The sequence below is a fragment of the Melanotaenia boesemani genome, chromosome 14 (assembly GCF_017639745.1).
Source record: "Melanotaenia boesemani isolate fMelBoe1 chromosome 14, fMelBoe1.pri, whole genome shotgun sequence".
In the NCBI taxonomy this organism is placed as follows: Eukaryota; Metazoa; Chordata; class Actinopteri; order Atheriniformes; family Melanotaeniidae; genus Melanotaenia; species Melanotaenia boesemani.
This window is the reverse complement of record NC_055695.1, coordinates 5,404,175-5,421,243: the sequence shown is the minus strand read 5'-3', so window position 1 is coordinate 5,421,243 and position 17,069 is coordinate 5,404,175. Positions and strand designations below refer to the sequence as shown.

Genomic DNA, 17,069 nt, shown 5'->3' with positions numbered 1-17,069 from the left:
GCTAATCAGTGAGAGTGCTGATTCTTCAGCATCCATTGTCTTTCCCTTCAACATTTAAACCCATTAACACCCATCCAGCTTTGGTGATCTTAAATAATAAGTGGAACGCTGACATATGCCAAGAAAGAACAAGAAACAAAAGCACACATTCATACAAAGATTCATGCAAAATCCTCTGTTTTTAGATTAACAGTAAACAAAATAAACATATCAGCTTTCTGTTCCCAGTGCACACTGCCATGTATGAAGGTAAACAAGCATGAATAGACTCTGGCTGCTTAGCCTTGGAGTTGATTATACAAGCATTCATCTGGGCTATTTACAGTACCTGTAGGATCAGATTATGCAGGCTCATATCTCTGGTTTGTTTGTTGTTTATTTATTAGCATGCCAAGCATTTCCTCATATAATCCTGATCCCGATATTACGTATAAGGCACAATAAATTGTTGGACTTAAGGAGAGATTTGAGAACACTTTGGGTCTGAATTAGTTCATCACCACAATCACTTTTCATTCGATCAGGGTTTTTTTCCAATGAACATTTCCAGCTGCATTCCAAAGCCCATTTTAAGTTTTACAGTGACAGTTTGGTTACCTTAAAGGGAGGATAAATAGAAAATATTTTCACTTGTAGATTAACTTTTCCTATCTTACTTTCAAGATTGGAAAACATGGGCCTTGGTATGTTGTTCCTTCCAAGGTTAAATTGGCTCTTCTGGCTTTCACTTTCAGCGCCTTGGGAGACAGTGAAGCATGATGCAGAAAGTTGAGAAAGAAAACTTCTTCGGGTCATCCAAACACACTCTGGCAGGTGCTCTAGCCTACAACAAAAAAGAAAAAAATCTGTTAGAACTGGTAGCCAGGAGATAAAAAAATCCCTGGAGCAAACAAGACACAAACATGGGGAGGTATGTGCACACTCAAGGTTTCTCCCTCTATTAGCTTCACATCTGCTAAATATTTTTCAGCTGAGCATGAAACACAGCTTGCCAGTCTGCACTTAGCATCCACTTAACTCTGTCATTCAAATACGCATAGAATAAGAGGAGGAGGGAGGTCCTGCTGTCTGCATTCACAACAGTATGTTGGTGCTTTTGGAGGATGTTTCACTGATCATCAAAAAAAGCTGGTTGTGCCTTTGCAGTTTCTAAGTCCTGCTATCTTTCTTGATCTCTTGATCTTCAGTGAGTGTTCTTCAAAATGTGCAAGTCAACATGATGGAGTAGATTCTCAGGGCGCATTCACACCAGGATAGTCTCGGGCAGTCTGTTCGCTTGGGTGGGGAATGCCGAGAAATGTTGCACCTTCATTTGATTTGGTTTGCTTTCACACGCAAGTGGATCAAACTGTCATGCAGCTACAACAACTGCTCACTAGAGGCGATATTCCCCCAAACAACCACTAACCACGAAGAATAAAAAAAAAATAAGAAGAAGAAAACCTGGCAGCTCAATTGCCCGTGACTGATAATGGCTCCTTCACCCCAAGTAAACATGGACCAGCAACAGATTTCTGCTGTCCTGGGATGTGTGCTGCATTGTGCTGTGCACACTGAGGATGATGAAAATCTCAACACGGAGGTTTACTGTACCATTGTCTCTTTGTCTCACATGATCCACAGAATTACAGTTTGTTATCAGAACTCTACGCCACTGGGTTGAGAGCATCTTTGCAAAGACAGGTGGAAAACAAAACCCTTGAAACCTGTGGACATCCAAACTGAGTCTATGCCAGATAAACTAAGAAATCAAAAAACATATACAAATCAGAGATGTGGCGACAGGAGCATTTTAGAAAATTTATTCTGCTGCATTTCACGCCTAACAACAAAAAGCACATTTTCACAGCAACCAGTGCTAAACTGGATAAACCATCTCTGAACTGGAGAGGTGGTTTCACATCATATGTGGGGAAACGACTCCCAAGCGACAAGTGGAAATTATCTTTCAGCAACTTGTATATTAGCAGCTCATCACTAACTAGTAGAAACAGAAGAAACCATCTAGACAAGAGACAAAACAATTTCAGAGAACTAACAAAACAAGTCCAATTGCCTTTTTTCAAGCTCTTCGGATTGACGATAGAAGTGCAGTGAGGTGGTTTGCATTTCCATGGTTACACAGCAAAATCTCTGAAAGTAACTGAAGCTGGAGGATAGGAGAGGAGGGACAGGCATGATGACGAGAAGCATGTGCACACAAATCAAACACCCTCTTACCAAAGACTTTACTATAAATTATTTTTAAAGGATCAGCATCTGTAATCATGTGCAGAAATAATCAGTTGTACTGTCACATTGGGTGTAAATTTATTCAAACATCATAACCTCACAGGATCTGGAGATAAGATTTGTTGCAGTCTTTTCAAGGATAAATGAACAACACTGAAGAATGTTGTCTTTCCCTTATCAGCAAGGAAAGAAAATGTCCAGCACAGAGTTTGCTGAGAAGCCTCAGGCTCTGAGACTCATTATGATGTATTAGCAGTCCTGTCACTGGGCGAACCATCAAAGATGTGGCACCTGCCCCTTGAAGTCCAAGAAAAAATTGACTCTGATAATGAGGAATGGTTTTTGGTCAGTAGAGCACGAGGAGCTGTCGTCAGTGTTTATGTGTCAGGATGGGAGCTCATGTTTTCATTCTTTCTCGTAAATTGAGCAGGATAAGTCACATGTTGCTTCAAGTTGGTATTTTCTGAGAATTTACTACCCCAACTCAAGCTCAGATATGTTCAAATCAATGTTTATGTGTTGAAAGGGAGAAAATACATTTTGACTTGAAAAGTTTAAAAGCTTTAAAATATGACAGTTTAAAGCGAGGAACTTTGGTTTTCTTTATTAAATATAGAATGACTTTTCATGCAAATCTATTCCAGCTGGGTCTTTTCCACAAACCGAGTCAGACTAACTGCCACTTTGACTAACGTCAAGCGATGCAGGACTCAGAGAAGAAAACCATTTCACAGTTGAATGCAGAGCAGTAGTGCATCTCAGAGCGGTGCATCAGCTCATGAGCCTGGCCGAGGGAAATCCAGCAAATACTGTCAACTATGATACTACTCCTCCTGGAGATGCTAGGGCTTTGAAAGGGACTCCAATTACAGTAACTTTGCCTCACAAAGCAAAGCCTGTATTTCTGTCTGCCAGCCGGCCCTGCTCTATACCCCATATCAGTTCAGGAGAGCTGTCTGAGCACGGCTCTACCTGCTTCACTGTGTGAATGAAAGCAAACGTGTGTCAGGCGTGATGCTAAGGCTGTGTTGACAGAGATGTGGGGCTATGAATGTATGTACCTGATAGCTGCCTGATCATCAACATACAGGGAAGATGGATTTTTTTTTATTATTATTTTTTGTTTTTGTTTTTTTTAGAACTTAATGATCTAACAATTTTGTATTTACCTCTGTTTCCTTACACAATGTACACGTTATTTTTTTCACCTAAAATGTAATTTTGTTTCTTTATTTTTCATCAGTACAACTTAATTGGCATGGGGCGGTATGGCTCAGCGGGTAGAGTGGTCATCCTGTAGCCCATGGGTTGCCGGTTCGATCCTGGCCCGGAGAGCTCATGTCGAGGTGTCACTGAGCAAGACACCAAACTGATTGCTACTGATGGGTCGTGGTTGAACGCCGTGCACGGCAGCTTCCGCCATCAGTGTGTGAATGTGTGTGTGTGAATGCGTGAATGTGACATATATGTAAAGCGCTTTGGATAAAAGCGCTTTATAAGTACAGACTATGTACCATTTAATCAGCCTCAGAATGTTGTTTTAAATATATTCATTTTATCATATTACATTATTAGAGTGAGACATGGTGGAATTAGATCTTGCTACTTGTTTTTACCAGTTTTTGTGCATCTGCATGTTATGTATGAAAAGCGCTGCAAGGCAAGGCAGTTTATTTGTATAGCACATTTCATGTACAGGACAATTCAAAGTGCTTTACATAAAACAAAGGCATTACTGATATTTAGAAATAGTAAAAGGCATGAACACATAATCACAATAAAATAATAAATTACCTTAAAATGATTAAAAGCAAGATAAGTTAAAAAAATTAAACAAAGTCTGATTGACCAAGAAAAGCCATCTTTACATTTATCTACAATTTGGAATTTTTTTTTTTTTTTTTATTCCAAAACATCAGCAAGGAAAGTAGATGCGTATTCTGGTTTATGTACATGTATCAGTTTTTGAGCTAAACCTGTCTTTATTTCCCATCTCAATTAAAAAAATAAACAAGTGTGACACTTTGTAAAATGTAAATAAAAGTAAGGAATGGTAGGACCAAAAATGCAAAGAATCAGCTGATGTTAGCTTTGGTAATCACTGACACCTTCCCATCCAGTGCAGAAGAGACCTCCTCATGCAGGTCAGTAGATTTCGTGTGGCTGCAGACGCAAAATGTGGGCCTGGTTGCATTTTTCTGCTGGAAAAACAGGGAGCACAATAACTCAAAAGACATCCATTGTGATCAGCAGCTTTATCACAGGGAGAAAAATGGACACCAACCCATACGGTTTTGAGGTCTGGTATAGGGTGATTTCCTGCTTACCTTTGACCAAATGTCCAGCTTATTTCAGGACCAAAGTAAACTGACAATCAGGTTCAACTTCGGGTCCCCCTGCTGTTCTTCCATGGTCAGCTGGTCATGCAGAGCGCAGGTTAACTGTAGCAGCATTTACAACTGTGTTGAGTCTACAAGTAAAGAAACACCCAAAGTTTACTTTCTTTACTAATTTATTTCTTTTTATGCATAATATTTAGATTATTGTCATTATTAAAATTTTTGTCTTGTGTGTGAGTTACAACCGGACTTGACTTTGTACAAACTTGCACATAAAAATTGTGATGTAGTGAAAGAGGTGGTACAAATGTTTATTTAGTTTCATGCAAACAGAGGCATTGTTTGCAGGTAAATCAACCATTTGATTGGACAAACAAAGCTGGAAGTCGACTGCTTCACTCCACTCACATAACACGCCTCCACATGACTGCGCCAGTTTCTGTTTCCTGTTTGTTGGTGTCAACAGATGTGAAAGAATTCATTGACTCTGTGATGAATTGGGATACAGTGAGAAGCATTTTGAAGCCTAAAAAGCCTTTGGAGTAACTTAAAATTAGATTACTTCACTCTGTTTTGCAGATGAATACTAATGTTAGAGCATTAAAGGAATTTTAAATTTGCACAAACACGCTTTGACCTAACTCTTGATCACAGCCTGCTTTTAGACAGAATGTTAAAGGAGCAAATTTAAGATGCTTTTTGCAATTAGAAATGTCTGTGTGGGGTGTTTGATATTTGATTGTAAAGAAAAGAATCAGTTTGGGTTAACTAGTAATATTCCTCTGATGAAAGCAAGGCTGGATTGCATCACAATCTCTTCTTAGTTTGCAAGATTTTATTTTATTTTATGTTATTTTGTTTTATTTTATTTAAAGATGAATAATCAAGGAGCTTTATTGATGTAAGGCCCCTTGTGATAATTAAGTATCATTAAATATAAAAATAAAGAAGTATAATTCTTTTTTTTTTCATTTGTCTATTGCTGAATTTACATATTTATGCTGGACCTGACAAGAAGAGTGGGGGCAACAGAAATAAGAGAGAAAATAGAATAGAAAGAGTGAAGAGAAGATAAAGGAGACAAGATACACCAGATAGAAAACAACAGCATCAGCTGTTCAATCTAAGCAGGAAAAACCTGAAAAGCACCTACAGCATATGCAAGAAAACCAAGCAGACAATCACCAGGAGCACCTATAAAAACACAGGCAAAGTTAAAAAAAAAAAATAAAATCATAGATCACAACAAAAATCAACAACACAAAGATAAAACATGAACTTAGTAGTTGTTGGTGACTAAACCCACCAGACAACACAGTGACTGCATCAGCATGCAGGTTAATAAATGTGGGGGAAAATATCAGGAATGAATAGTGATTGTGCAAATGCGACCGGGCTCCTGCAAAGATCAGAGGCAGACCAAGAGGTCCCCAGGACCAGGAAGACCAGCCCGCCACCTCAGAGCACAAATCCCAGCCAGACTACCAGAGATGACCATAAAAACCCAAGGCCCACCTGCTCCAGACCGACCCCAGCCGTCCCCCCAAAGGTTTTGTTTTGTTTTGTTTTGTTTTGTTTTATTTTATTTTATTTTATTTTGTTTTGTTTTGTTTTGTTTTGTTTTGTTTTGTTTTGTTTTATTTTATTTTGTTTATTTTATTTTATTTTATTTTGTTTTTTTTATTTTATTTTATTTTGTTTTGTTTTGTTTTATTTTATTTTATTTTATTTTATTTTATTTTATTTTGTTTTGTTTTGTTTTGTTTTGTTTTGTTTTGTTTTGTTTTATTTTATTTTATTTTATTTTATTTTATTTTATTTTATTTTATTTTGTTTTGTTTTGTTTTGTTTTGTTTTGTTTTGTTTTGTTTTGTTTTGTTTTATTTGTACTGGGTTTAATTCTCATTTTTCTGTTTTTGTATGCTGTTGAGAAAAGCTCTTCTAGACCTGGCATCTACTCTAGTGAGCAGTATTCTTCTTTCCATATCTAATATTACCTGTCCGGACAAAGGAGGCAAGGCTGACAGGTAGAGACAGATGTGCTTTTTCATTCAACCTTGAAGAGCATTTCCATTTTTCTCTTCTCCATCTCCTGCCACATCGAGCTTATAGTGCTCTTTACCTTGTAGACACATTAAATTCCTGTTCTGAATGGTTCTCAACCAGCTTCTCTAACTTTCTCTTTTGCCCCCCTCGCATCGTGGGATTCAGGCAGCTGAAAATCTTATTGCTTCTCAAGCAGCATCCTTAAAATGCCACTTTTTACATTCTGTTATCTGCAAATGCAGTCTGCTCTACCTTAGCTGATCCATATCCAGCAGCTTTGTAACTTTGTTTTGACAAAGGATTTCTACTCCTCCTTCAAATCCATTTAAATTCACCCTCCGTGATTTTTCATCAACTTCTGGAGTGGAAGAGCAAAGAAGCCTATTTGCATAGAGTTTATAAGAAATGCTTTGCTGAGGCAGAGAACTCCTTCCATTGCTTTACAGATGTGGTCATTGAATAGGTGCTGAAATGTGCTTTATATTAAATCCCTGAAACTGAAAACATTCTTAATTTAGACCTTTACAAAGACCCCCTTTTTTAAATGAATGGAAGCTGACATGCCAGTGTGATGTACACCCAGGACTGAAAATTGGATATGAATAAAAGGCTTTTGAATTTTTGGGCCTATCCTGTAGGGACTCATCCTGTGGCTGAAAAGCAAACGATTCAGAGAGCAGCATCTCACTAAGAACATGAGGTTCTGCCATCCAGTTGATCACAAGAGACACGTGGCTGATGTCCACAAGTTTACAGTTCATGCCTGATGTTGAGTTTTGGATTGTGTGTATCACTTCAGAATACGTGACCTGACCTTGGATAAGCAGAAGGCGATTGATGGATGGATGCATGGATGCATGGATGCATGGATGGATGGATGGATGGATGGATGGATGGATGGATCTCAAAGATAACTGCTTCCCATCAGTTTTGTCAAAGGTTTTCAAAGTTTAATTAGTTGAGTCCAAGTTTACAGTCCATCTAGAAAAAGTTGTCCCACACCACAGATTCATGGACAGAGTTGTGTGTGGACATTACACGTTAGTAATGAGGCCCTCTTATTTATACGACATAGAAAACATGGAAAGAATCTGTGAATTTGACAATAAAAACTGAACCAGATATGAAATGCTGAATATCATGGAACACATATGAGAGTGTGATCTGCTGTCCCTGTTCATCTAAAGGCCAGCGTTCCGGCTATGCTGCTCAGACACGGGAGCAGTGTAAAAGCTTCTGGTGATTGTCAAAATAAAAGCCCAGTGCAGATTTGCACTCTCTCAACTATATAAACATTATGCCATTAATGGTCAGAGGGTTCTCACTGTGGGCGAGTTGTTTATCCTAGAAGTGGCCAATAACAAAATTCTACAATTCTCCTGTGACTTTGTAATCTAGCGGATCCAGCTACGCAGACTGCACTTGCGGGAGCTCCATATCTGACACACTCCCGGTGTAAATCGACCCACCGTGGAGGTCGGAATCGAACAGCAGCGCACATGCACCTGGTGGAAAAGGTGGGGGTAAGGGTTTTTCAGAGTGTGAATCAATTAAATTTTGACTGCGATAGCTTCCTGGCTGTCTGACACCACCTGAATAGGCAGGACTCAAGTCTACCCCAGAAAGTAAGCGATAGCTAAGACACTAACAGAAATACCAACGTTGTCCAAGAAATTTAGAAATTCTATCGTAAGTGGCTCCTGAAAAAAATGACAAAGCTGTCTCAGTTTTTGGTGAAGCATTGCAAACTAGGACAGGCATCATCAGAAAACCGTCAGTCTCACCCTGTGATTGAGCTGCAGCTGGAGGATGTCCCGAAGATGATCTGTGGGGAACTGCTGTGGATTAAAAAAAAAGTTATAATTAAAAACAAAAGAAACAGCCCCTCATGCAGCTGCTGCAGTTCTTTCTTGTCCAGCAACTCTGTCATAAAGGCCTCTAGAGCCAAAATAATGATGTAAGACGCTAAATAAGTAACTGACGACCAGGACAACCTCGACTAAACCTACCTACTGTAAGCTCATGATCAATCACAACAGCACAGCCCAAACAACAGTTTCAAGTATAGCAGTAAATTTTATTACAATAAATGTCTGTTAAATAAAAGATGTTCCTTCATCCACTTGGGGCAGAGCTCCAGCCACAGCACACCTCCTATGACCCCACCCAGAGGCTGGTCCAAGAGGTCCTAGGTCAGTCGAGTGCATCCTTGGCCCCACCAGGCTACATCGACTGGTGTATTCTCCAGTCCACAAATAACATATTAAACTGTTGAAAGGTTTTACATCCACTAGATGCTGTTTTATCTTTTTAATATACAGTATATGTTGTATTTTTTTTAGATCTTACATTTATTCTCATTTTATTAGTTTTTATACTATTACACTGTAGATTTTGAACATAAGAGTAAAGGAGGGTTAAGGGAGAAAACACAAGAAAACACAGATTTTGGGGAAAATAAATGAAATTGAATCTGTAAAAAATTACATGGATTTCTTAAGGCTGTAGTGAACACTTACCTGGAAAATGCACTGTGCTGTTAAATAGGCATATTTGTATTGCTCTCTTATTGTCTGTTTTGACCACTCAAAGCACTTCAACACTGTATGCCACATTCATCCAATCATACACAAACACTCATAGAGCACTTCCAAGTATATATCAAGTGCTTCAATACACATTAACACCCCATCAAGAGCCCTGTCAACCTTCCGGTTGGTAGACAACTGAATTACAGCCACCTTCTGTTATGCAGACCAAAACTTTGAATAATTCTCAGTAGTATTTTAGCTTGAAATGGCCATCTCTATGCTGAATGGAGGAAGAATGCACAGAGATACAGCAAAACAAGCCAATTAGCATCCTAGACCGACACTTCTCCCTCTGTAAGGCTGAGAGCTGCTGCAGTAAGTAATATGCATACAGACAAGTCTGATCAATGCAAACTGCAAAGCGTCATCCGGCGCGATCAGTAGGTCGTTTCACATTACACATAACATTTAAACCATTGTTAACATAAATAAGCAAGTGCAACTCTACATGTAAATAGATATACCATACCAAACCGAAGCTTAGATGCGTCCTGAAATAGTGTGATGACTGAATCTAAACATCTGCAGCTTGTTCCCCTTCTCTTCTTCTAGCTGAAAGGTAACTCCAGTAATCGGTGCTCCCCTTCACTCGTTGGTTGCTTGCTATAAAATCAAAACCATGACACAAGGTGGTTGAGGGGAGAAGATACCCTAAATATCAGGAAAGACAGACTGACAGCAAATAAAGGACAGTTTGTGTAAGCCCTGTTGCTTTCTGGGACTTGATTTGTTTCTGTGCAATAACAATGAGTATAAAAAATCTGCTTCTGTTTTTGTTTGTCTGTAGACAGTGACATTTGTATGGGACTTTTTTCTTCATATTGGCCATACATTTGCATTATTTTTTATTGCACTATTTTTCCTCATAAAAGTATCCACAGTGATTTATATACAAGAGCTGTCTGAACTTGATGGCATTCCAACAAAAAATAAAGAATATTTAATTGCCTTTTTTGGGAGTAGGAATGCTTTGGTTATGAGTCTTTAAGCCAGAGGCACTTTAGTGACGGCTGCCTTTGTCACCAAGCCTGGAAATTAAGTCATGGTTATGCTTTGGCTTCTGATTGTGGCTATATAGCTGCTCGGTGAATGTTCTCATCCAAAATAACTTTCATTATCCTGACAGACTTTGCCAGAAAAATGCCTCCAGTAGGAGTGAAAGTCAAAAACTAACAATGTGTAATTGTACACAGCAAACAGCACTGCTTGCTCGGAGATTACACCACAGAGCTGTTAAACATGCTAGTAGTGAAGAACTGCTTACATAACAGGCATTTTCATGTTTCTAGGCTTGCGGCTGGAGGTGAATAACTGTCACATCCAAGCAGGTCTAATGCCCAATAATGAGCGAGTGGTGTCTGCCAGGACAAACAATGGATGATTCTGCTCTAGTTTCCCTTCCTGTCTTATTTCCTTTGCTGAGCTTGATGCAGCAAAGGAGGAGAGTCAGTTTAAACACATAAGCAGTTTTTCTTAATATGAAGGATACGGAGTGAGTGAGTCTCCCACTTTTAATGTGATGCTTCTGGGAAAGAATTTATCTTTACCAGGTTCTTCTGTTTTTATTTGGTATTAATATTCTTAAAGATTCAGCACGCAATAATGTAAACTTTCATGAAGCTACAAACTACTTTCTTCCATTAAAAAAGCTTCTGCAAAGAGCTGGATTAGATCACAGGCCACATTGCTCACAGCATGGTGGACTTCAGTGCAAGACTCTACAGTGCAAGATAGAGCTACAACTAATGACCATTCTGATAGTCGATTAGTCACCGACTATTAAAACGACTAGTCGACCAATCGGATTATGTATCTCATGATTATTATAAATGGATCTTATTTCACTTTTAGCTTTGAAATCTTGCATGAGGTTGTTATGTAAGTCCGACGTGCCTCCTCTTTAAATGTTTGAGCATTGCAGACGTACTTCCGTGACACACAAGGTCCCCTTTACAAATCTGATATGTATTTAACTTATTTTGTAAGTTTAACGTGAAGTTATCCCAGACTTTTGACGTTCTCTGCCGCCGTTTTGTTCCCTAGTCCGCCGCCTTAATTTTCCCCTGGCGGACTTTATTGCGCATGTGCAAATCTCAGCAGAGATAAAAAAAAAAAAAGAAGACGATGTCTCACTCTGTAGTTTTTTTTTTCCCCCCTCTTTGCTCATGTGCATCGTGCAGCTCTCTAGATAAAGATATAAGAAAAAAGTGAACTGTCACCAGATCAAATTGATAGTAAAATCATATCCTATAATCAAAAGCATTTGTAAAGAAAATAAACAAGTGAATAAATAAATAGAAATACATGTAAAAAGAAACAATAAAATGCTACATTAAACTAAATTAAATGATATGAAACATTAAATCCACAAGAAAAAATAAAAAGAGGACAGTATTAAATAGGCTTAAACTCGAATAATTAAATTCTTTTCAGTTTGTATTAAGTTCTTTTTTTTTCTTTTATATATATATATATATATATATATATATATATATATATATATATATATAGTCATGTTTCTTAAATGTACTTTGTAAATGAGCAGATTATGTTTCCAGTTTATGTTACCATGGTGATGTACCTGCTTAAGAAGTGAGCTTCATAAACTGAAAAGAAAAACCCTTCAGTTAAATTTGAATGTCCTTTTATCAGCCTGCCTCTTTTAACAGGAACTGCCATGTTCCAAACACACCCTCATATGATCTGTTCTGGCTTCTGACAACGGATCTATATGTATTCATAGGCTTAGTCGTAGCTTTATTATGCATTTGCATCTTGGTAGATGGGAGCATTTCATTTATAGGAAGCTGTGCATGCAGAAACCATCACTTTAGCTAAATGACCCTGCAGGTGGAGGCGTCATGATGGATAAATTAATATAAGTTCATTTCATAACATTGACTTGTGAGATGTACAATATGTAGAGGCAACAGCTGAAACAGACAATCCAAAGAAAGAAAGAGGCAAAGTCTGCAGAAATTCTTAAAAATACAAGTCAGTCTAAATCAAAGCTGCTCCTTTTCTGCTCCATTTTAGGATAATAACACTATAACTGTGCACGTGTAGGTCTGAGCAGAACGCCAATCTCACTGAAAATGAGCGTAATGACTAGTCCAAATCAGCTCAGACTCTGATGCCTTGTGCACATCCTCCTGTATGAGTGTCTGGAATATCTGACAGATGCAGATGTGCCACTCTGACACAGATAAATCTCAGCAGGAGCTGGAAGGAAACTATTCTTTGCCTCATTGTTCTGTCTCAAAGCTTTAATTTTCTTGTGCCTCATACAACTCAAAGATGTTTGGTTTAAGGTTTTTTATCTTTTTTTTTCCCAAATATCGTTAACTGGCGTTGTAATAATGTTTCTCTTTTTCATTCTTATTAACTTCCATAGCTGTTGATATTGTCATTAAGCTACCATAAGCTGCTTTTGTGAACTTTTTTTCACACCATCCTAATGGCTGATGCTGTTCTTATCCTCCCACATCTACTAATCCCCATATACTCCCTTTGTAATTTTAGCCTATTGTTTATATTTAGCTTTATGTCTGCAGAGATGCACTGAAATCCCCCCTAATCCAAGACTAATTGCTCCTTTAAAACACTTAATAACACTGTAGTGAAGTTGCATTAGACATTTTATATGATCCACTTTGAGTGATTTATTAAATGTTCATTCTGCTAATGATAGTCATCTTTAGTGTTTCACCCGGACGTGGATTTAATGTGTACAAACAGGATGTCCGCCTTTACTGTGCGTCAGATATACTGTGGGTGAGTTCATTAAACTGCCAATTAAAGCTGTAAGAGCCAGTAATCCTTTACTGTGTCTTCTGACAGCCTGCCACAAAGTACTCAGCCCACGCTGCAATTTCATTCTAGCCAAGACCACCTTGTCAGCAGAGGTTCTTCCCTGTAATCGCTTGTCTGGTGGGGTTGCTTCGTTTCTTTTCTTTCTTCTTCATGCTTTTAATTGTTTTTTTTTCACATTTGTGTTTCTTGATGAAGAGGAGATTGGAGCTGCAGTGCAGAAAATTAGTAACTCAAAAATGTATTTAGTTTTTGCTCCAGGCTTTGTTCTGTTGTACTCTGTGATAACAGCAAAGTTCTTGGCTGACTTTCGGTTGAATTTTCCTGCCCATTGTGCAGTTCAGTGTTGTAATATGGGGCTAACAATGGGCAGAAAGGGTTGAAAACATGGTGTTTGTACAGCCACACAGGATGCCATCTATGTGAATGTCAGGATGCACATTTTCCCAACAGAACATTGCATAAAAACAGGGTGTGGTGCATTTATCATTTTACCTGCTAATGTTGTGACTGTGAACACAAAGCCCACGTCACACAGTTTACTGATGTTTCTGTAAAATCGAAAATCCGTTCAGCAACCTGAACGGCACCAGTTTTCAGACATTACGACTTCTCAGATTTGCCTGAGCCCAGTTTGTTGTGGAATTATTTTGCGGCCGTTTCAGTGACTTTCAATATGTAACAGACACAATATGAGGTGAAGTCAAAGGAGCATAAAATAATTGATTTGTGGCACTGCAAAGCCCCCTGTAAGCACAGCTCTGCTGGTAAGACTGGTATACTGAAGCTTTAAAACCTTTCTAAAAAGGCCAAAAAAAAAAAAAAAAAAGAAATGCTGCTAAAACCTTTCTGCTTGTAACATAGACCCATGTAATAGTGGGGTTGTGTTTGACTTGTAATTTGCATCAGCTCATTCCAGAGTTGCCCCCACACCTCATGTAAAGTTTAGCTGTTGTTAAATACATAAAATAAGACAGAAGTCTGACAACCACCAAGCCAACTTTATTTCTAAAGCCTTTTAAATCAGCAGGAACTGAACAAAGGATTGAACATAAAACAACCAAAATATTCAAATACATAGAAAGACAGAAAATCAGGTTTGAACAACCAGTCGGTACCGATGAGGTGCACCCACAGCAGCTGTGTTCACTGCATTTAAATCTGCTTTCTGCAGAATGATTATTTGATAAGAAACTAGAAGGGTGAAAAACACCCCAGTGAAAGCGCTGCTGCTCCTGTGGAGGCAGACCCGGTCGGCCGGTGGTTCTTCGATGTGGTTCAGGGCTCCTTCTGTTCAACGTTGCAAGGAATATATAGGGCCCTGTGAAATCAGTGTGAATTTTCCATCTTTTTTTCTCCTATTTTTTTTCCCTTTACTTTTCAGACATGACATATAATAACAGTGTTAAATAACATTTATTTATTTATTTATATGCAACCTCACTGGAGTAAAGTAGGGTAAAGACTATGTGGTTCAATAGGAAAATATCTTACATGCCCTGTTTTTAATGAATCAATCAAATTGAACCATCCCAAAGAAAGTTTCACACTAGAAATTGATAATTCAATTTATTTATGTGACAGAAGTAAGACTGTTTGGTTTTCACTGTAGTGAGAAGCTTTCACCGGATTTTAGCCTGTATTAAAAATAATCATTCTGAGAAAAGATGCTCCTTTTTTTTGTTTATATGACAAAGGATCCGTCCTGTTTGACCCTCTCTTAACGTTGCTGATCAGCACAGTAATTGGAGCTTTAGCTATGGATGATAAAATATCCATGTAATGATTCATCACTCCCTATGAAGAAAATAATTATACTACAGCTGTATAATGTACTTGGAAGGATTTTTTTCCCTACTTTTTTAGATGTCTCAATATTCATTCTTTTGTTTTTGCCATTTCTCCAATTTTTCTTTGTGCAGTTATTTTGTTTTGTTCCTTTGTATTGATTCAGACTGCAGACAGCACTTTGATTTCCTCAGTTTGAAGAATGATTGAAAATGATTTTGAAATAAAAGGTTTTTACAGGCTGAAATGAGCAAACATGTGCAATTCAGCAGACTTGCAACTGAGAGCAATAAAACAATGGCGACAGTCAACATTATAACCCCTCCGGTGTGAGAACACATGTTATTTTACATGTTACATGGGAGTTTAGATTCTGACTGGCATAATTTGTAATGAAGTTGTCTTTCATGGGAGCAGACTTTCACTGATGGATTGGTAGATCTTCTTTGGGTAAAGAGATCTAATTACACCTTATATCCTTGTTTGTTCTGTTCCCTTTGAGCTGACTCTCACTGATAATGACCCATTTGCGGCTGTTACATCACATATTTGGTAGACATTATGCTTTATGTTTTTTTCTAACTCTATAATCACTCTATAAAACTTCCCTGCACGTTACAAAGCCCAGCCTCACATTGCTCGTTTGTAGGCCAGGTCTTTCTTCCATCATTTGTCCACATTTCTATGAAATGCATTTGCTTAATGCCCACCTAGGGGCAAGTCTGCATAAGTGGCTTCCCTGCAGACTGCCATCATTTCCTCACCAGAACTGCTTGTACTAATCCTAAAATGTTTGACATGAGCAAAGTTCAGTTAATGTTCTTTTGTTGTCTGTAAGAGCCAATAAAGATCACTGGGATACTTTTATTATGTTTGCATTGTGGCTAATGTTAGCATAGGGAAATTCTCATTCTCATCTCAGGAAAACGCTGGAAATTTGCAAGGCAGATTTGACTAGGAATGTGTGTGCCTTTGTGTTTTCCTGCAGCCTCTTCAGTTCAGCATGAGATCAAAGCTGTCTTGTTAGTGTTTCCTGATGATGTACATACAGATATGTGTGCATGTTTTTGATATGGAAACTATAAGACCTGCTTCTTGAGCAGCACTATGGTGAATAAACCAAAAAGTCTTCACTTGCTGTTTGAAGTTGTTCAGGATCATCCCAAATGGGCTCTGCAAACTTCTGAAACATTTGCAGCCAAAGCCTTGTCTCTGTCAAGACTCATCCAGTCTAAAAGTTCAAAAACATCAAAATAATAATAAAAAAGACGCTGATTTCAGATTGGACTTATTTACAGACAGAAATAGGCCAAATGATGAAAGAAATGCAGACAGAATCTGTTTAAAGTCCCTCCTCACATCACAAAGTATATGGATATGACAGGTGAGGGAGGGAAATAAAATGTTTTATAACCTCATTTACAGCATTTTAGATTTAAGGGTGTGATGTGGATGATGAAGAGCTCCCTCATCCAAAGGTTAAAAACAACTTCCTGAGCTGGGAAGTAAGGTCCCTCTGTGGTGCATAGCTTTGAAAGGCATACCAATCCCAAAATTATAATTATTGATGATTTGATCATCTTCGCGACTGAGTGATGATATTCTGTAAACATTAACAAGTACTGCTTTCATTCATTTTTAAATCTTTTTATTTTTATTTAATTAATTCTTAATAAATTAAAAAAGGATGATAATAAGAAATAGAAAGGATGAAAAGGACCAGAAAGAAGAAAAAAAATCTTGTATAAGTAGCTTCTTTGTTACACCTTTGTTTTAAATACATATACAAAAAGAAAATAATTTTTATGTCTGTCTATCTATCTGTCTATCTGTCTATCTGTCTGTCTGTCTGTCTGTCTGTCTCCACATATATATATATATATATATATATATATATATATATATATATATGGGGTGGGACTCGATAAAAAAAAATGTAATTAGAGGCTTTGTAATAAATTCATCTTGAATAATCGCATTTTAATTGCATAACAATATTTACCCCAAAAAGCAACATCTTTTATTATAGACCCATTAAAGTGGACGACAAAATCAAGTAATAGACAGACATTAATGTTGTTAATTTAAGTTCTAGTAATGTCTCATAAAAAAGGATTTAATTGCATTTCAATTCCGAACAGTTGAAAAAGAAATAGAAATAATCTCCAGCCCAAAACGAACAGACCTGAAGTTAAAGTGTCATTTTAAGTACTTTAACCAGCAGCTCCAGCTGTTCTATAATAAAAGTCTACAACATGTTACT

General features: G+C 37.8%; 1 protein-coding gene across 2 annotated transcripts in view; it reads left to right on the top strand.

Annotated features, from left to right (window-relative positions):
* LOC121652732 (carboxyl-terminal PDZ ligand of neuronal nitric oxide synthase protein-like) overlaps positions 1–17,069 on the top strand; it is a 196,756-nt gene that overhangs the window by 42,753 nt on the left and 136,934 nt on the right. The window lies entirely within an intron of this gene.